The sequence below is a fragment of the Muntiacus reevesi genome, chromosome 21 (assembly GCF_963930625.1).
Source record: "Muntiacus reevesi chromosome 21, mMunRee1.1, whole genome shotgun sequence".
NCBI classification, from domain to species: Eukaryota; Metazoa; Chordata; class Mammalia; order Artiodactyla; family Cervidae; genus Muntiacus; species Muntiacus reevesi.
This window is the reverse complement of record NC_089269.1, coordinates 22,815,484-22,822,560: the sequence shown is the minus strand read 5'-3', so window position 1 is coordinate 22,822,560 and position 7,077 is coordinate 22,815,484.

The following is a 7,077-nucleotide window of genomic DNA, read 5'->3' as shown; positions in this document are numbered from 1 at the left end:
AACTAGTCATTTCAGCATTGCAAGCCAATATGTTTTAATTATGCAAATCCATCAAATGATAAAATAAGTATAGTCTCTAAACAAGGCAGTAGATATGCCTTCCTAAAAAATGATGTTTATGTAACAAGGTATAAAGACTTCAGAAGACATCATTACTCTTTAAGTTTCAAAGTCTGAAAGTAAGTAAAAAACAGGATTGCATTTTCTTGACTTTCTACGACTTCCACATTTTTTTATCCTTTGGTTCTAGTTTAGAGTATATTGTTTCATAACTTCAACATATTTGACCCTGACTTCGATGTGGGAGTTGGTGAGATGAGAAACTTCAAACTGTGATTTTGAAACCCCCGGTTCAAATGCTCTGGGGTGATACTGTGAAGAGAGTGTTCCTTAAAATAAATGATCTGATCTTCAATCAAGAAAAGTGTTAACTTTCTGGAAACTTTCCAGTTTGCTGTTCTGAAGAACTCAATTTAGCAATTTCATCAACTTTCACTATCCATGCTATTGGAGAGAAGCAGTGGCATGAATAGTCTAAAAGTGCAGTTAATTTTGAAAGAATTTATATGAATTGATTTTCTGTTGTAGATTTAACTTCCTAGTTGTGTTGTACCTAAGCTAACAATAAAATTAGTTTTTCTTTCCTCAGGGTATAATAATTGGTAGCTCAGTAAAATAATGTATGATAAGGGAAGGCTAGGCACTTCTGTTAGTTAACATGAAAAATTCCTTAAGCAGTACCACTATATTTGGAGAAATAGTCAAAAATTTTTGATAATAAAGAAATCTTACTGTGTTTTAAAGTGGAGAATCAATATTTCTGGCCTTACATTGTGAGATGCTGACTAGACCTCATACATATGCACATTAGTAAGGTGAATATACCTTACCAGCTTACATTTCTGTGAATCAATGGATTTAAAAGCACATTGTCAGTTATAAAGCATTATATAAATATGTACTGCATTGGAACTTGTCATAATGTGGTATACAGGCTCTTCTTAATTCCCATTAATAAGTACATGAAAATAACTTTTTATTTCACATTTAATCAGGTACTAGGTTTTATGATTCCATTTTAATAATGACTCTAGAAGATATGTTTCCAAAAGCCTAAGCCTACCTGTAAAGAAAAAAGACATAAAATAATTTTCTGTAAATAAAGAAGAAAAACTCCTTGACTGCAGCACAGAAGAAAGGATGATAATAACATAGTTTGAAAAGCTTTAGGAAAAATGAGACAGATGAAGATGGCATTGAGCAGATTCTGGCTTATGACAAATAATAGCAAACTCAGTCTGCTAAGAGAAATAAACCTAAAGTAGCTGCAATTGCTTAAGGGAAGTGTGTATTCTGATAAACAACAGCAACAAATGCAACCAACTCGGGAAATCTGTAGGGAGATTGAAGTCTCTGGAAAGTCACTGTATGTGGGAGATTGGTTGTTTCAGACCTTGACTAGGAAAAGCAAAAAGCTAATACTCTCAAAGAAATATTTTAATTCCACTGTACTTTTATTCATCAACTTTTTATGTTAGCAATCTGGGTAATATAAGGGCAGGATCAATGTCTTATGCAAGAGTGAAATTGATGTAATCTTACATGGCCTGACCAGTCATTCATAGACATTTATTTTCTACCTCCTCTTTCTGACAGCAAACTTTGCCAACTGCCTCCTCCTAATGTTTCTCAGAGTCTTGCTTATGAATATATGAAAATTTAATGCATGATAAAGATGGCATCACAAATGCATATAGAAAGAACAGATTGTTTATTAGATAGTGTAGGGAAAATTGGCTCATTACAAGAAAAAAAAAAAATCTTGGATTTCTACCTAACTCCATAGAAAGGTGGCCTCCAGATGTTGTAAAACCTTAATGAAAAGTAAAACTATAAAGTCAATAAACAAAACTGTAAATGACTATCATTGTTACTAAAATACTATGAAGAAATTCTCAAACAAGATATTGAAAGTGTTAACCATGAAAGAAAACAAAGATGAAAGACTGATAATGTTAAATCAATATAACATAAAAATATAAAATTTGAATGAATGCATAAAATGGGAAAAGTTAATATTTACCATATAGAGATTATACTAAAATATACTGATCACTCTAAATTGACTACAAAAGATAGTAATGCAAATAAAATAATGAACCAAGAAGATGAATAGGCAATGTATAAAAGAAGAAACTTACAAACTAAGAAAAATATGAATAAATTTTATAAATCATTTGTAGTCACATAAATGGAATTCAAAATAATTAGATATCACATTAAACTTATAGAGTTTGACAATGGTGAGTCTTGCTTGTATATGGGGAAGTAGAACTCCTCGTGACTTGATGGTGCTCCTTTCATAAGAATGGTCTGTCTCTCCTTTGGCAAATTAAGTGCATGCACAGCCAGTGGCCCAGGATATATATATATATACACACATATATGTGTGTATGTGTGTGTATATATATATATATATATATATATATATATATATATATGACACAGAATTTGTCATTGTTGTTGTTGTTTAGTTGCTAAACTGTGTCAGAATCTTTTGCTACCACATCAACTGTAGCCTGTCATGCCCCTCTGTCCATGGGATTTGGCATACAAGAATACTGGAGTGGGCTGTCATTTCCTTCTCCAGGGGATCTTCCCAACTCAGGGATCAAACCCGTGTCTCCAGCATTGGCAGGTAGATTCTTTGCCAGAGAACCACCAGGGAAGTATATATACACATATGAGATTGTTATTGCTGCTCAGTCACCCAGTTGTGTCTGATTCTTCACAACCTCATGGACTGCAACAAGCCAGTCCTCCCTGTATCTCACCAACTCCTGAAATTTGCCCACATTCATGTCCATTGAATCACTAATGCCGTACAACCATCTCATCCTCTGATCCTCTCTTCTCCTTCTGCACTCAATCGTTTCCACCATCAGGGTCTTTCCCATTGAATCAGCTAACCAAACTATTGGAGCTTCAGTGTCAGTCCTTTCAATGATTATTCACTTTATTTTCTTTAAGAGTGACTAGTTTGATCTCCTTGTTGTCCAAGGGACTCTGAGGAGTCTTCATCAGCACCACAGTTTGAAGGCATTAGTTCTTCAGTGCTCTGCTTTCTTAATGGTCCAGCTCTCACAACCATACATCACCACTGGAAAGACCATAGCTTTAAATATATGAACCTTTTTTGGCAAAGTGGTGTCTTTGCTTTTCAAAACACTGTCTGTTTTTATCATAGCTTTCCTGCCAAGAAGCAGTCATTTTCTGATTTCATGGCTGCAGTCACCATCTGCGGTGATTTTAGAGGCCAAGAAGAGGAAATCTGTCACTGCTTCTACCTTTCCCTTTTATTAGCCATGAAATGATCAGGCCAGGTGCCATGATCTTAGTTTTTTTACTATTTATTATTTCAGCCAGATTTCACTCTCCTTTTTCACCATCATCAAGAGGTTCTTTATATCTTCTTTGCTTTCTGCCATTAGAGTGGTATCATTTACATATCTGAGGTTCTTACTGTTTTCCCCACCAATCTTGATTCCGGTTTGCAACTCATCTAGCCTGGAATTTCTCATGCTGTGCTCAGTAAATAAGTTAAATGAACAGGGTGACATCAGCCAGCCTATTCTTACTCCTTTCTCACTCCTGAACCAGTCAGTTGTTCCATACTGGGTTCTAACTGTTGCTCCTTGACCCACATACAGGTTTCTCAGGAGACAGGTAAGATGGTCTGATATTCCCATTTCTTTAAGAGTTTTCCACAGGTGTTATGATCCACACAGTCAAAGGCTTTAGCATAATCAATGAAACAGTGGTATATTTTTTTCCTGAAATTTCTTTGCTTTCTCTATGGTATTCTCACATAATTCTCCTGAAGCATAAAGGGACTTGTACAACCTACTGTCTATCTTTGAAAGGATAACTGAAATGTGATACAGGCATATCATAAAGTAGTATTAATTGAAGTAGCTTCCTATCTTCTCAGAAGACTGAGAAGGTTTTTCTCCAATATTTATTGTAGAAACCTGGTCAGCTCCCAAAGTGAGGAAATATATTTGACAAATATTGATAACAAAGAAGGAAAAAAAAAAAAAGGCTAATGCCTCCAGAATTATCTAGTATTGGAGCCTGGCAAGTTCAAGAACAACTAATTGGTTGATTCAACACCTGGGTCAAGAAGTTGGAATTGTAACACGCTGAGCTCACATCCTCCCATAGGCACATCAAAATTACAGGTTTTTACAGAACTATTGATGAAGAAAAGAAAAATAGAAGACTAACAAAAAATATCTTCTAAAACAAAAGATATAAAGAAGGGACCACATAGAAATGGGTAGGAGGATTAGTGGCATAGTATAGTAAAGATAAATACCCCTGAGTAGGTGAGCCAAAAAACAGCAGGATAATTATAATAACATATTTTCTCTCTAAGGAAGAATATTAAGTCAAAAAGAAGCAGAATACACTTACACATTCTTTTCAAATGTACATGGACAGTTTTCAAGGATAGATCACGTTAGGTCACAAAACAGGTCTCAGTAAACGAAAAAAAAAAAAAAAGAAACTGTATTAAGGATCTTTTCTGACCATAATGCTATGAAACTAGAAATCAACTACAAGGGAAAAATAAATCACACACACACAAATGTGGAGGCAAAACAGTATATTGCTAATAGCTGGTAGATTACAGATGAGATCAAAGAAGTAATAGGAAAAAAAAAAAATATATATATATATATATATATATAGAGTTAAAGGAGCACAAAACTACAATTAATCAAAATATTATATGGGACATGTAGAAAAAGAAAACTCTCAAATAACGAACCTAACCTTACACCTAAAGGTACTAGGAAAATAAGAACTGAAATAAAACCCAAAGCTAGAAGGAGGAAAGAAATCATAAAATCTGTCTTCAACACTTCAACTCTTTAGGGAAATCAAATCACTGAAGGTGCAATGGAAAACATATGGGTATAGAGAATTTTTTAAAAAGACAAAGATTCACATGGTCTTGTAAAAACAGTATAAAAAATAGAGTGCCCTCCCTTTTTTTTGCTAAATAATAATTCAGAATGAATGACAGAATATAGTCAGAATTTTAAACATAATATAATTTTATAATTGAAAAATATTGGGTAGAGGAAACCATTTTTATAATTCACATTGAATCAAAATATAGTAAAAATAAAAAAATTTAAAAATATGGCAAACATAAGGATAAATTGAATGACTTTTTATTAGACTTAAATAAGAACATCTTCATTAGAAAATATACCGTTACCAAATTAACACTGGGGAAAAAAATTATTCCTACAAATCTAATACCAAATGGTCATAGCTATCCCCAAATTGACTTCAATTTTAATATTTTATCTTACACTCATTAATATCTCAGGTGGCACAATGGTAAATAATCTGTCTGCAATGCAGGTGACACAGGAGATGCAGGTTCAATCCCAGCATCACGAAGATCCCCTAGAGTAGGAAAAGGAAACCCACTTAAGTATCCTTGCTTGGAAAATTCCGTGGTCAAATGAGCCTGCCCTGGTGGGCTACAGTCAATGGGTTCACAAAGAGTCAGACATGACTGAACACATACACACACACACACGCACACATCAACATTATATAAGTGGGCTTATCTAAATCCTCCCATTATTGAATATTCTAAATTTTAAAATATTTGCTAATCCAGTAAATGTTACCAGATATATATTCTTAAGCTCTCATAAAATTAATATCTTTTAACTTATTATTAGCCAATTGTCCTTTATTTTTATAGAATTACAACTTTGAGTTTTTAATTTCATGATCACTTATACTGTATTTTTTCATTTTATATAAGTAAAATAAAAAAACAAATTGCAATGAGGAATACATTACAGGTATAACTATAAACAAGGTATACAGTTCAGTAAGTTGTTGCTTTCAGTTTTTTTTTACTACTTGCTTTGAATTTAATTCAAAGGTACAAAAAAAAATCTAGTTAAGCTATTACTGTTTGCAGATGACACGATACTATACATAGAAAATCCTAAAGATGTTACTAGAAAGTTATTAGAGCTCATCAATGAATTTGGTAAAGATGTGATACAGAATTAATACAGGAAACAGGATACAAAACACCTACATACAAATGAATTCCATTCCAAGAGCATGCTTGTAAGTCTAATTTGTCCATAAGTCCAACAAAGTTAGCCTAGATACCCAGTTAACACAATCTGTCATATAGAACTGTACTGTAATAAATTTATAATACTTTTTGCACAAACAATACACAAAAAATGAAGAAAATATTTTTAATCTTATAGTAGAATATCTTGAAAAGTACAGTAGTACAGTGAAACAGCTGGCATATAAGGGCTGAGATTGAGTGAAGAGGAGAGAAGAGGAGGGGCAGAGAGGAGGTAGGAGATGGTAGAGCTGAAGAATCATCAGTAATAGGAAATGGAGGGCAAGCAGCCATTTATCTTTCATTCCTAAACACTGAAAGTGAAAGATCAGAAAGAGAAATTAAAGAAACAATTCCACTTATCAGTACATAAAAATAATAAAATACCTAGGAATAAGCCTACCTAAGGAGGTAAAAGGCCTGTGTTCTTAAAACTGTAAGATGCTGATGAAAGTCATTGAAGGTGACATAAAGAGATGGAAAGATATTCCATGTTCTTGGACTGAAAGACTCAATGTAACCAAAGTGACTATACTATCCAAGGTGATCTACAGATTCAGTGCAATCCCTATTAAATTACCAATGGAATTTTATACATACATAGAATTTTTTTAATTGTATAGAAGCACAAAAGAACACAAATAACCAAAGCAATTCTGAGAAAGAAAAATGGAGATAGAAGAGTCAGACTCCCAGACTTCAGAATACACCACAAAGCTACAGTCATGAAAACAGTAGAGGACTGATACAAAAACAGAAATATATCAGTGGAACAGGATGGAAAGCCCTGAAATAAATACACATGCATGTGGCTAGTTAATCTATGAAAAAGGAGGCAGGAAAATACAATGGAGAAAAGATAGTCTCTTCAACAATAGGTGCTGGTAAACCTGGAT